Genomic DNA, 14,905 nt, shown 5'->3' on the forward strand with positions numbered 1-14,905 from the left:
TAAGGAAAGGATTTAGAATCCCGGGTAAGACTCATACCAGCCACACCAATCACACCGTATAACTCGTGATATTATACCCAGTTAACAGTATGAAATATAACTGAGCCTCACTAACAGATGGCTCATAACAATAACCCTTTAGTTAGGCAATAACTATATACAAGTATTGCAGACAATCCGCACTTGGGACGGGCGCCCAGCATCCACTACGGACTACGAGAAATAGATTTACCGGTGAGTAAAATCTTATTTTCTCTGACGTCCTAGTGGATGCTGGCAACTCCGTAAGGACCATGGGGATTATACCAAAGCTCCCAAACGGGCGGGAGAGTGCGGATGACTCTGCAGCACCGAATGAGCAAACTCAAGGTCCTCCTCAGCCAGGATATCAAACTTGTAGACTTTTGCAAAAATGTTTGAACCCGACCAAGTAACAGCTCGGCAAAGTTGTAAAGCCGAGACCCCTCGGGCAGCCGCCCAAGAAGAGCCCACTTTCCTCGTGGAATGGGCTTTTACAGATTTAGGGTGCGGCAGTCCAGCCGCAGAATGTGCAAGTTGAATCGTGCTACAGATCCAGCGAGCAATAGTCTGCTTAGAAGCAGGAGCACCCAGCTTGTTGGGTGCATACAGGATAAATAGCGAGTCAGTTTTCCTGACTCCAGCCGTCCTGGAAACATATATTTTCAGGGCCCTGACTACGTCCAGTAACTTGGAGTCCTCCAAGTCCCACGTAGCCGCAGGCACCACAATAGGTTGGTTCACATGAAAAGCTGATACCACCTTAGGAAGGAATTGGGAACGAGTCCTCAATTCCGCCCTATCCATATGAAAATCAGATAAGGGCTTTAGCATGACAAAGCCGCCAATTCTGATACACGCCTGGCCGACGCCAAGGCCAACAGCATGACCACTTTCCACGTGAGGTATTTTAGCTCTACGGATTTAAGTGGCTCAACCCCATGCGACTTCAGGAAATCCAACACCACGTTGAGATCCCACGGTGCCACTAGAGGCACAAACGGGGGCTGAATATGCAGCACTCCCTTAACAAAAGTCTGAACTTCAGGCAGTGAAGCCAGTTCTTTTTGGAAGAAAATGTACAGAGCCGAAAGCTGGACCTTAATGGAACCCAATTTTAGGCCCGTAGTCACTCCTAACTGTAGGAAGTGCAGAAATCGACCCAGTTGAAATTCCTCCGTTGGGGCCTTCCTGGCCTCACACCAAGCAACATATTTTTGCCATATGCGGTGATAATATTTTGCAATCACATCTTTCCTAGCCTTAATCAGCGTAGGAATGACTTCCTCCGGAATGCCTTTTTCCTTTAGGATCCGGTGTTCAACCGCCATGCCGTCAAACACAGCCGTGGTAAGTCTTGGAACAGGCAGGGCCCCTGCTGCAGCAGGTCCTGTCTGAGCGGCAGAGGCCATGGGTCCTCTGAGATAATTTCTTGAAGTTCTGGGTACCAAGCTCTTCTTGGCCAATCCGGACCACGAGTATAGTTCTTACTCCTCTCCTTCTTAGTATTCTCAGTACCTTGGGTATGAGAGGCAAAGGAAGGAACACATACACCGACTGGTACACCCATGGTGTTACCAGAGCGTCCACAGCTATCGCCTGAAGGTCCCTTGACCTGGCGCAATATCTTTTTAGCTTTTTGTTGAGGCGGGACGCCATCATGTCCACCTGTGGCCTTTCCCAATGGTGTACAATCATTTTGAAGACTTCTGGATGAAGTCCCCACTCTCCCGGGTGGAGGTCGTGCCTGCTGAGAAAATCTGCTTCCCAGTTGTCCACTCCGGGAATGAACACTGCTGACAGTGCTAACACATGATTTTCCACCCATCGGAAAATCCTTGTGGCTTCTGCCATCACCATCCTGCTTCTTGTGCCGCCCTGCTGGTTTACATGGGCGACCGCCGTGATGTTGTCTGACTGGATCAGCACCGGCTGGTGTTGAAGCAGGGGTCTAGCCTGACTTAGGGCATTGTGAATGGCTCTTAGTCCCAGAATATCTTATGTGTAGGGAAGTCTCCTGACTTGACCACAGTCCCTGGAAGTTTCTTCCCTGTGTGACTGCCCCCCAGCCTCGAAGGCTGGCATCCGTGGTCACCAGGACCCAGTCATGTATGCCGAATCTGCGGCCCTCTAGAAGATGAGCACTCTGCAGCCACCACAACAGCGACACCCTGGCCCTTGGAGACCGGGTTATCAGCCGATGCATCTGAAGATGCGACCCGGACCACTTGTCCAACAGATCCCACTGGAAGATCCTTGCATGGAACCTGCCGAATGGAATTTCTTTGTAAGAAGCTACCATCTTTCCCAGGACTCGCGTGCATTGATGCACCGACACCTGTATTTGTATTAGGAGGTCTCTGACTAGAGATGACAACTCCTTGGCCTTCTCCTCCGGGAGAAACCCTTTTTCCTGTTCTGTGTCCAGAACCATACCCAGGAACAGTAGACGCGTTGTAGGAACCAGCTGCGACTTTGGACTATTCAGAATCCAGCCGTGCTGTTGTAGCACTTCCCGAGATAGTGCTACTCCGACGAACAACTGCTCCCTGGACCTCGCCTTTATAAGGAGATCGTCCAAGTACGGGATAATTATAACTCCCTTTTTTCAAAGGAGTATCATCATTTCGGCCATTACCTTGGTAAATACCCTCGGTGCCGGGGACAGAACAACGGCAACGTCTGGAATTGGTAATGACAGTCCTGTACCACAATTTTGAGGTACTCCTGGTGAGGAGAGTAAATGGGGACATGCAGGTAAGCATCCTTGATGTCCAGTGATACCATGTAATCCCCTTCATCCAGGCTTGCAATAACCGCCCTGAGCGATTCCATTTTGAACTTGAACCTTCGTATATAAGTGTTCAAGGATTTCAATTTTAGAATGGGTCTCACCGAACCGTCTGGTTTCGGTACCACAAACATTGTGGAATAGTAACCCCGGACTTGTTGAAGGAGGGGTACCTTGATTATCACCTGCTGGAAGTACCGCTTGTGAATTGCCGCCAGTACTACCTCTCCTCGAGGGCAGCAGGCAAGGCTGATTTGAGGTAACGGCGAGGGGGAGTTGCCTCGAACTCCAGCTTGTATCCCTGTGATACTACTTGCAGAACCCAGGGATCCACCTGTGAGCGAGCCCACTGGTCGCTGAAGTTCCCGAGACGCGCCCCCACCGCACCTGGCTCCACCTGTGGAGCCCCAGCGTCATGCGGTGGACTCAGAGGAAGTGGGGGAAGATTTTTGATCCTGGGAACTGGCTGTCCGGTGCAGCTTTTTCCCTCTTCCCTTGTCTCTGTGCAGAAAAGAAGCGCCTTTGACCCGCTTGCTTTTCTGAAGCCGAAAGGACTGTACCTTATAATACGGTGCTTTCTTAGGCTGTGAGGAAACTTGAGGTACATTTTTTCCTTCCCAGCTGTTGCTGTGGATACGAGGTCCCAGAGACCATCCCCAAACAATTCCTCACCCTTATAAGGCAGAATCTTCATGTGCCTTCTAAAGTCAGCATCGCCTGTCCACTGCCGGGTCCCTAATACCCTCCTGGCAGAATGGACATTGCATAATTTCTGGATGCCAGCCGGCAAATATCCCTGTGTGCATCCCTCATATATAAGACGGCGTCTTTAATCTGCTCTATGGTTAGCAAATAGTATCCCTGTCCTGACAGGGTAATAGACCACGCTGCAGCAGCACTATCCATGCTGAGGCAATTGCAGGTCTCAGTATAGTACCTGAGTGTGCATATACAGACTTCAGGATAGCCTCCTGCTTTTTATCAGCAGGCTCCTTCAAAGTGGCCGTATTCTAAGACGGTAGTGCCACCTTTTTTGACAAACGTGTGAGCGCCTTATCCACCCTAGGGGATATCTCCCAACAAGACCTATCCTCTGGCGGGAAAGGGTACGCCATCAGTAACTTTTTAGAAATTACCAGTTTCTTATCAGGGGAACCCCACGCTTCTTCACACACTTCATTCACTCATCTGATGGGGGAACAAAACACTGTCTGCTTTATCTCCCCAAACATAAAATAAGATTTTACTCACCGGTAAATCTATTTCTCGTAGTCCGTAGTGGATGCTGGGAACTCCGAAAGGACCATGGGGAATAGCGGCTCCGCAGGAGACTAGGCACAACTAAAGAAAGCTTTTAGGTCACCTGGTGTGCACTGGCTCCTCCCACTATGACCCTCCTCCAAGCCTCAGTTAGGACACTGTGCCCGGACGAGCTGACATAATAAGGAAGGATTTTGAATCCCGGGTAAGACTCTTACCAGCCACACCAATCACACTGTATAACTCGTGATACTATACCCAGTTTAACAGTATGAAAAACAACTGAGCCTCTCAACAGATGGCTCAACAATAACCCTTTAGTTAACAGTAACTATGTACAAGTTTTGCAGACAATCCGCACTTGGGACGGGCGCCCAGCATCCACTACGGACTACGAGAAATAGATTTACCGGTGAGTAAAATCTTATTTTCTCTGACGTCCTAGTGGATGCTGGGAACTCCGAAAGGACCATGGGGATTATACCAAAGCTCCCAAACGGGCGGGAGAGTGCGGATGACTCTGCAGCACCGAATGAGAGAACTCAAGGTCCTCCTCAGCCAGGGTATCAAATCTGTAGAATTTTGCAAACGTGTTTGCCCCTGACCAAGTAGCAGCTCGGCAAAGTTGTAAAGCCGAGACCCCTCGGGCAGCCGCCCAAGATGAGCCCACCTTCCTTGTGGAATGGGCTTTTACTGATTTAGGATGCGGCAGTCCAGCCACAGAATGCGCCTGCTGAATTGTGCTACAAATCCAGCGAGCAATAGTCTGCTTAGAAGCAGGAGCACCCAGCTTGTTGGGTGCATACAGGATAAATAGCGAGTCAGTTTTCCTGACTCCAGCCGTCCTGGAAACATAAATTTTCAAGGCCCTGACTACGTCCAGCAACTTGGAATCCTCCAAGTCCCTAGTAGCCGCAGGCACCACAATAGGTTGGTTCAAGTGAAAAGCTGATACCACCTTAGGGAGAAACTGAGGACGAGTCCTCAATTCTGCCCTATCCATATGGAAAATCAGATAAGGGCTTTTACATGACAAAGCCGCCAATTCTGACACACGCCTGGCCGAAGCCAAGGCCAATAACATGACCACTTTCCACGTGAGATATTTTAGATCCACGGTTTTAAGTGGCTCAAACCAATGTGATTTTAAGAAACTCAACACCACGTTGAGATCCCAAGGTGCCACTGGAGGCACAAACGGGGGCTGAATATGCAGCACTCCCTTCACAAACGTCTGAACTTAAGGTAGTGAAGCCAGTTCTTTCTGGAAGAAAATCGACAGAGCCGAGATCTGTACATTAATGGAGCCTAATTTCAGGCCCATAGTCACTCCTGCTTGTAGGAAATGCAGAAATCGACCTAGTTGAAATTCCTCTGTTGGGGCCTTTTTGGCCTCACACCAAGCAACATATTTCCGCCATATGCGGTGATAATGCTTTGCAGTTACATCTTTCCTGGCTTTAATCAGCGTAGGAATGACCTCCTCCGGAATGCCCTTTTCCTTCAGGATCCGGCGTTCAACCGCCATGCCGTCAAACGCAGCCGCGGTAAGTCTTGGAACAGACAGGGCCCCTGCTGCAGCAGGTCCTGTCTGAGCGGCAGAGGCCATGGGTCCTCTGAGATCATCTCTTGAAGTTCCGGGTACCACGCTCGTCTTGGTCAATCCGGACCACGAGTATTGTTCTTACTCCTCGTTTTCTTATTATTCTCAGTACCCTTGGTATGAGAGGCAGAGGAGGGAACACATAAACTGACTGGTACACCCACGGTGTCACTAGAGCGTCCACAGCTATCGCCTGAGGGTCCCTTGACCTGGCGCAATATCTCTCTAGTTTTTTGTTTAGGCGGGACGCCATCATGTCCACCTGTGGCCTTTCCCAACGGTTTACCAACAGTTGGAAGACTTCTGGATGAAGTCCCCACTCTCCCGGGTGTAGGTCGTGTCCGCTGAGGAAGTCTGCTTCCCAGTTGTCCACTCCCGGAATGAACACTGCTGACAGTGCTAGTACGTGATTTTCCGCCCATCGGAGAATCCTTGTGGCTTCTGCCATCGCCATCCTGCTGCTTGTGCCGCCCTGTCGGTTTACATGGGCGACTGCCGTGATGTTGTCTGATTGGATCAGTACCGGCTGGTTTTGAAGCAGAGGCCTTGCCAGACTTAGGGCATTGTAAATGGCCCTCAGTTCCAGAATATTTATGTGTAGGGACGACTCCTGACTTGACCAAAGTCCTTGGAAATTTCTTCGCTGTGTGACCGCCTCCCCAGCCTCGAAGGCTGGCATCCGTGGTTACCAGGACCCAGTCCTGTATGCCGAATCTGCGGCCCTCTTGAAGATGAGCACTCTGCAGCCACCACAGTAGAGATACCCTGGTCCTTGGAGACAGGGTTATCAGCCGATGCATCTGAAGATGCGATCCCGACCACTTGTCCAAGAGGTCCCACTGAAAAGTTCTTGCATGGAACCTGCCGAATGGAATTTTGCTTCGTAAGAAGCTACCATTTTTCCCAGGACTCGTGTGCAGTGATGCACCGATACCTGTTTTGGTTTCAGGAGGTCTCTGACTAGAGATGACAGCTCCTTGGCTTTCTCCTGCGGGAGAAACACTTTTTTATGTTCTGTGTCCAGAACCATCCCCAGGAACAGTAGGCGTGTGGTAGGAACCAGCTGTGACTTTGGAATGTATAGAATCCATCCGTGCTGTTGTAGCACTTCCCGAGATAGTGCTACTCCGACCAACAACTGCTCCTTGGACCTCGCCTTTATAAGGAGATCGTCCAAGTACTGGATAATTAAAACTTCCTTTCTCGTAGCAGTATAATAATTTCTGCCATTACCTTGGTAAAGACCCTCGGTGCCGTGGACAGTCCAAACGGCAGTGTTTGGAATTGGTAATGGCAATCCTGTACCACAAATCTGAGGTACTCCTGGTGAGGATGGTAAATGGGGACATGTAGGTAAGCCTCCTTGATGTCCAGGGATACCATGTAATCCCCCTCCTCCAGGCTTGCAATAATCGCCCTGAGCGATTCCATCTTGAACTTGAATTTTTTTATGTATGTGTTCAAGGATTTCAAATATAAAATGGGTCTCACCGAACCGTCCGGTTTCGGTACCACAAACAGTGTGGAATAGTAACCCCGTCCTTGTTGAAGTAGGGGCACCTTGACTATCACCTGCTGGGAATACAGCTTGTGAATTGCCTCTAGCACAGTCTCCCTGCCTGAGGGAGTTGTCGGCAAGGCAGATTTGAGGAAACGGCGGGGGGGAGACGCCTCGAATTCCAGCTTGTACCCCTGAGAAACTACTTGAAGGATCTAGGGATCCACCTGTGAGCGAGCCCACTGATCGCTGAAATTTTTGAGGCGGCCCCCCACCGTACCTGGCTACGCCTGTGAAGCCCCCCCGTCATGCGGTGGACTCAGAGGAAGCGGGGGAAGAATTTTGATTCTGGGAACTGGCTGACTGGTGCAGCTTTTTCCCTCTTCCCTTGTTTTACACGCTTGCATTTCTGAAGCCGAAAGGACTGTACCTGATAATACAGTGCTTTCTGAGGCTGTGAGGAAACCTGAGGTAAAAATTTTTCTTCCCAGCTGTTGCTGTGGATACGAGGTCCCAGAGACCATCCCCAAACAATTCCTCACCCTTATAAGGCTCTATGTGCCTTTTAAAGTCAGCATCACCTGTCCAGTGTCGGGTCTCTTGACCGAATGGACACTGCATTAATTCTGGATGCCAGCCGGCAAAATATCCCTCTGTGCATCCCTCATATACAAGACGACGTCTTATGTTCGCAAAATAGTATCCCTGTTTGACAGGGTTACAGACCACGCTGCAGCAGCACTATCTGCAGGTCTCAGTCTAGTACCTGAGTGTGTAAATACAGACTTCAGGATAGCCTCCTGCTTTTTATCAGCAGGTACCTTCAAAGTGGCCGTATCCTAAGACGGCAGTGCCACCTTTTTTGACAAACGTGTGAGCGCCTTATCCACCCTAGGGGATATCTCCCAGCGTAACTTATCCTCTGGCGGGAAAGGGTACGCCATCAGTAACTTTTTAGAAATTACCAGTTTCTTATCGGGGGAACCCACGCTTTTTCACACTTCATTCACTCATTTGATTGGGGAACAAAACACTGGCTGCTTTTTCTCCCCAAACATAAAACCCTTTTTTAGTGGTACTTGGGTTAATGTCAGAAATGTGTAACACATTTTTTATTGCCGGGATCATATAACGGATGTTCCTAGTGGATTGTGTATATGTCTCAACCTCGTCGACACTGGAGTCAGACTCCGTGTCGACATCTGTGTCTGCCATCTGAGGGAGCGGGCGTTTTTGAGCCCCTGATGGCCTTTCAGACGCCTGGGCAGGCGCGGGCTGAGAAGCCGGCTGTCCCATAGCTGTTACGTCATCCAGCCTTTTATGTAAGGAGTTGACACTGTCGGTTTATACCTTCCACCTATCCATCCACTCTGGTGTCGGCCCCACAGGGGGCGACATCCCATTTATCGGCATCTGCTCTGTCATCACATAAGCCTCCTCATCAAACGTGTCGACACAGCCGTACCGACACACCGCACACACACAGGGAATGCTCTGACTGAGGACAGGACCCCACACAGCCCTTTGGGGAGACAGAGAGAGAGTATGCCAGCACACACCAGAGCGCTATATAATTTAGGGATTAACACTATATTGAGTGAATTTTTCCCAATAGCTGCTTGTATATACAATATTGCGCCTAAATTTAGTGCCCCCCCTCTCTTTTTAACCCTTTGAGCCTGAAAACTACAGGGGAGAGCCTGGGGAGCTGTCTTCCAGCTGCACTGTGAAGAGAAAATGGCGCCAGTGTGCCGAGATAGCTCCGCCCCTTTTTCGCGGACTTTTCTCCCGCATTTTTCTGTATTCTGGCAGGGGTATTTATCACATATATAGCCTCTGGGGCTATATATTGTGATATATATGCCAGCCAAGGTGTTTTTATTGCTGCTCAGGGCGCCCCCCCCAAGCGCCCTGCACCCTCAGTGACCGGAGTGTGAAGTGTGTATGAGGAGCAATGGCGCACAGCTGCAGTGCTGTGCGCTACCTTGGTGAAGACTGATGTCTTCTGCCGCCGATTTTCCGGACCTCTTCTTGCTTCTGGCTCTGTAAGGGGGACGGCGGCGCGGCTCCGGGACCGAACACCAAGGCCAGTTCCATGCGGTCGATCCCTCTGGAGCTAATGGTGTCCAGTAGCCTAAGAAGCCCAAGCTAGCTGCAAGCAGGTAGGTTCGCTTCTTCTCCCCTTAGTCCCTCGCTGTAGTGAGCCTGTTGCCAGCAGGTCTCACTGTAAAATAAAAAACCTAATTATATACTTTCTTTCTAGAAGCTCAGGAGAGCCCCTAGTGTGCATCCAACCTCGGCCGGGCACAAAATCTAACTGAGGCTTGGAGGAGGGTCATAGTGGGAGGAGCCAGTGCACACCAGGTGACCTAAAAGCTTTCTTTAGTTGTGCCCAGTCTCCTGCGGAGCCGCTATTCCCCATGGTCCTTACGGAGTTCCCAGCATCCACTAGGACGTCAGAGAAATGGTGCATGGCCTACATCACAAAACATACCCAGAAAGACTAAGAAATCTCAATATGTATAGTTTGGAGCAGAGAAGGGAAAGGGGGGACATGATAGAAACTTTCAAATATATCAAGGGTTTTACCAAAGTCCAGGAGGAAAACATTCTCCAAATGAAGAGAAGCAATAGGACACAAGGACATGTACTGAGACTGGAGGGGGGGAGGTTCAGGGGAAATTTGCGGAAAAATTATTTCACAGAAAGGGTAGTGGACAAGTGGAATAGCCTCCCATCAGAGGTGGTAGAGGATAAGACAGTAGAGCAATTTAAACATGCATGGGATAGACATAAGGATATCCTTACAAAGAAATAAGGATCAAATAAGGTTAGAGATAAAAATAATATTAAAAAAAAAAAAAAAAAAAAGGGGCAGACTAGATGGGCCAAGTGGTTCTTATCTGCCGACAAATTCTATGTTTCTATCCCCCATGCTTTTTGTAGTATACATGCTACCGCTGGGTGAAATAATCAGGCGCCATGTCCTGGTCTACCACTGCTATGCAGATGATACACAACTGTACTTGTCCTTTGCTCCGGGCACTGATAACCCAATAGCGACCCTAAATGGCTGTCTAGCTGAACTACAGGAGTGGATGAGCGCCAGTTGGCTGCGACTGAACCCGGATAAAACAGAGGTCCTTATGATACGACCGCAACATCAAAGGACAAGACTGCAGCATAGCCAACCAACTGGACTTACACTCAGGGATTCAGAATTACAGACCAGTGATCGTGTGCGGAATCTTGGCGTTGTCCTGGATGGTGGCTTGACACTTAAACATCAGATATCAGCCACAATCAAATCCTCATTCTTTCACCTGAGGAACATAGCCAGAATCAAGCACTTAATTCCCTCAGATGATCTACCAAAAGTCATACAAGCATTTGTAACATCTCGTTTAGACTACTGTAATGCCCTCTACCTTGGTCTACCAGCAAAAGAATTGCACCGCTTACAGCTGGTGCAGAACACAGCTGCCAGGCTGTTACCCAACCAGCCCCGTTCTAGCCACATAACACCCATCCTCTACTCCCTTCACTGGCTGCCTGTACGATGGCGAATCATCTTCAAGATTGGCTTACTGAGTTTCAAAGCATTACATGACCAAGGCCCAAGATACCTGAAACAGCTTCTGACCCCATACTGCCCCACTCGATTACTGCGATCTGTAGATGAAGGACTTTTAGCAGCACCTAGAATCTACCGTAATTCATCTGGGGGTGGAGCTTTTAGTCATGCGGCTCCGACTCTATGGAACTCACTTCCCCGCACAGCGCGAGAGGCCCCAACTATAGAATCCTTCAAAAGTAGACTCAAGACTTTTCTGTTTACTCAGCATTTCCATAATGTTCCTTTTAGTATCTTCATGCTTCTGTATTGTATGAAAATGTACTTCATTATTTTCTGTACTATATTATGCTATGTATCTGTTAAGTGCCTTGAGTCCTATTGGAGAAAGAGCGCTATATAAATAAAATTATTATTATTATTATTACATATTACTTTACCACTGCTTCATAATCAATTAATGGGCCCTATACAATAATAAATACCTTGATGGGCCACATTTCATTGATGTACAATTGGGGCAATAAGGATAACAAATAACATGTCACATTCTGAAGACAATATTTTTGTGTTATGTGAGTAAACATTAATTAAATCACAGCAGACGTCCATTTATGCTGCACCTGCAGTGTCACAAGTTGGTGATCTAATTAGTGTTACTATCATTTATTAATTAATGTAGCCCTAATTAACTTTAAATATTAGCTTCATTTTGAATGTTATCATACTTGAACATTAGCGCTATATAAATACAATTATTATTATTACCCTCCATAATAAAATACTTAGACAATTATGGCTCATCAATGTTTTTGTTATTTTTGGGGCCCTTGAGAATGAATTAGAGGCACAATAATAACGTGTAGAACATTCTGGCCGCATACACAGCGCAGAAAGCGTAGGCAGTGAGCAATCTCGCTTCTGGCGCATTTCTCCTTCCTTACCTGCCACAATATCGCCTCCTTTACTCCGGGCAACAGAACGCAACTCGCCACAAATTCCCGACCTAACACATTCCCCCAGCATTGGCGAGTAGAGAATGAATCCATCTTATGTCATAGAACAGACACGAGTCCCTGGAGCGGCACAGAGGTCAGTGGTGTCCCAGCAACGGCCAAGCGTACAGATCGCGGCAGTCCAGCCAATAAGAGGTGTGTTACTCTACATGTCAGCGGATATCCGCATTTCTCTGTCTCTGAGAACACCCCGGGGTGAGCCAGGGAATATCCCCACCCATACAGTGCATGGAAATGATTTCATTTACTCTGCAGCATTAAGGCATATAGTCATATATATAGTCATATATGTACTATACATGGAGAGACAGATCTAGATCAGCAGATATACATTAACCACTTCAAGTATTGTACAAAACATTATTTTACTTATAGGAGAAGTCATATTGCTTCCAACAGATATAAATCCAAAAGATCACCCAATCATGATACAGACGTGTCCGCTTACATCCTTGCTGCAGTCACGCTAAACAGCCCTACAAGTCGCGCCATGACATGGTGAGGCTCGGTAGCGCCGAACGTCTTTGTTTGCATTTTTTTCTGCGAAAATGCGCCTTAGTCGCAAAATAATGCAAGGAAAAAACTAACGTAGCATTCCGTATGCAGATACAGCCGCAGTCACACACAGAATATACACATGCAGCATATCCGATTACTGACACTGTAACGTAGCATTCCATATGCAGATACAGCCGCAGTCACACACAGAATATACACATGCAGCATATCCGATTACTGACACTGTAACGTAGCATTCCATATGCAGATACAGCCACAGTCACACACAAAATATACACATGCAGCATATCCTATTACTGACACTGTAACACAGCATTCCATATGCAGATACAGCCACAGTCACACACAGAATATACACATGCAGCATATCCGATTACTGACACTGTAACGTAGCATTCCATATGCAGATACAGCCGCAGTCACACACAGAATATACACATGCAGCATATACTATTACCGACACTGTAACGTAGCATTCCATATGCAGATACAGCCGCAGTCACACACAGAATATACACATGCAGCATATCCGATTACTGACACTGTAACGTAGCATTCCATATGCAGATACAGCCACAGTCACACACAGAATATACACATGCAGCATATCCGATTACTGACACTGTAACGTAGCATTCCATATGCAGATACAGCCGCAGTCACACACAGAATATACACATGCAGCATATACTATTACCGACACTGTAACGTAGCATTCCATATGCAGATACAGCCGCAGTCACACACAGAATATACACATGCAGCATATCCGATTACTGACACTGTAACGTAGCATTCCATATGGATACAGCCGCAATCACACACAGAATATACACGTGCAGCATATCCGATTACTGACACTGTAACGTAGCATTCCATATGCAGATACAGCCGCAGTCACACACAGAATATACACATGCAGCATATCCGATTACTGACACTGTAACGTAGCATTCCATATGCAGATACAGCCGCAGTCACACACAGAATATACACATGCCGCATATCCTATTACTGACACTGTAACGTAGCATTCCATATGGATACAGCCGCAATCACACACAGAATATACACATGCAGCATATCCGATTACTGACACTGTAACGTAGCATTCCATATGCAGATACAGCCGCAGTCACACACAGAATATACACATGCAGCATATACTATTACCGACACTGTAACGTAGCATTCCATATGGATACAGCCGCAATCACACACAGAATATACACATGCAGCATATCCGATTACTGACACTGTAACGTAGCATTCCATATGCAGATACAGCCGCAGTCACACACAGAATATACACATGCAGCATATCCGATTACTGACACTGTAACGTAGCATTCCATATGCAGATACAGCCGCAGTCACACACAGAATATACACGTGCAGCATATCCGATTACTGACACTGTAACGTAGCATTCCATATGCAGATACAGCCGCAGTCACACACAGAATATACACATGCAGCATATCCTATTACTGACACTGTAACGTAGCATTCCATATGCAGATACAGCCGCAATCACACACAGAATATACACATGCAGCATATCCGATTACTGACACTGTAACGTAGCATTCCATATGCAGATACAGCCGCAGTCACACACAAAATATACACATGCAGCATATCCGATTACTGACACTGTAACGTAGCATTCCATATGCAGATACAGCCGCAATCACACACAGAATATACACATACAGCATATCCGATTACTGACACTGTAACGTAGCATTCCATATGCAGATACAGCCGCAATCACACACAGAATATACACATGCAGCATATCCGATTACTGACACTGTAACGTAGCATTCCATATGCAGATACAGCCGCAGTCACACACAGAATATACACATGCAGCATATCCTAATACGGACACTGTAACGTAGCATTCCATATGCAGATACAGCCGCAATCACACACAGAATATACACATGCAGCATATCCGATTACTGACACTGTAACGTAGCATTCCATATGCAGATACAGCCGCAATCACACACAGAATATACACATGCAGCATATCCTATTACTGACACTGTAACGTAGCATTCCATATGCAGATACAGCCGCAGTCACACACAAAATATACACATGCCGCATATCCGATTACTGACACTGTAACGTAGCATTCCATATGCAGATACAGCCGCAGTCACACACAAAATATACACATGCAGCATATCCTATTACTGACACTGTAACGTAGCATTCCATATGCAGATACAGCCGCAGTCACACACAGAATGTACACATGCCGCATATCCTATTACTGACACTGTAACGTAGCATTCCGTATGGATACAGCCGCAGTCACACACAGAATATACACATGCCACATATCCTATTACTGACACTAACGTAGCATTCCATATGCAGATACAGCCGCAGTCACACACAGAATATACACGTCACATATACTATTACTGACACTGTAACGTAGCATTCCATATGCACATACAGCTGCAATCACACACAGAATATACACATGCAGCATATCCGATTACTGACACTGTAACGTAGCATTCCATATGCAGATACAGCCGCAATCACACACAGAATATACACATGCAGCATATCATATCACTGACACTGTAATGTATCATTC

General features: G+C 47.4%; 1 protein-coding gene across 1 annotated transcript in view; it reads right to left on the minus strand.

Moving 5' to 3' along the window:
* TUT4 (terminal uridylyl transferase 4) overlaps positions 1-14,905 on the minus strand; it is a 424,536-nt gene that overhangs the window by 260,461 nt on the left and 149,170 nt on the right. The gene's annotated exons all lie outside the window — the stretch shown is intronic.

Source organism: Pseudophryne corroboree, chromosome 9, assembly GCF_028390025.1.
Source record: "Pseudophryne corroboree isolate aPseCor3 chromosome 9, aPseCor3.hap2, whole genome shotgun sequence".
NCBI classification, from domain to species: domain Eukaryota; kingdom Metazoa; phylum Chordata; class Amphibia; order Anura; family Myobatrachidae; genus Pseudophryne; species Pseudophryne corroboree.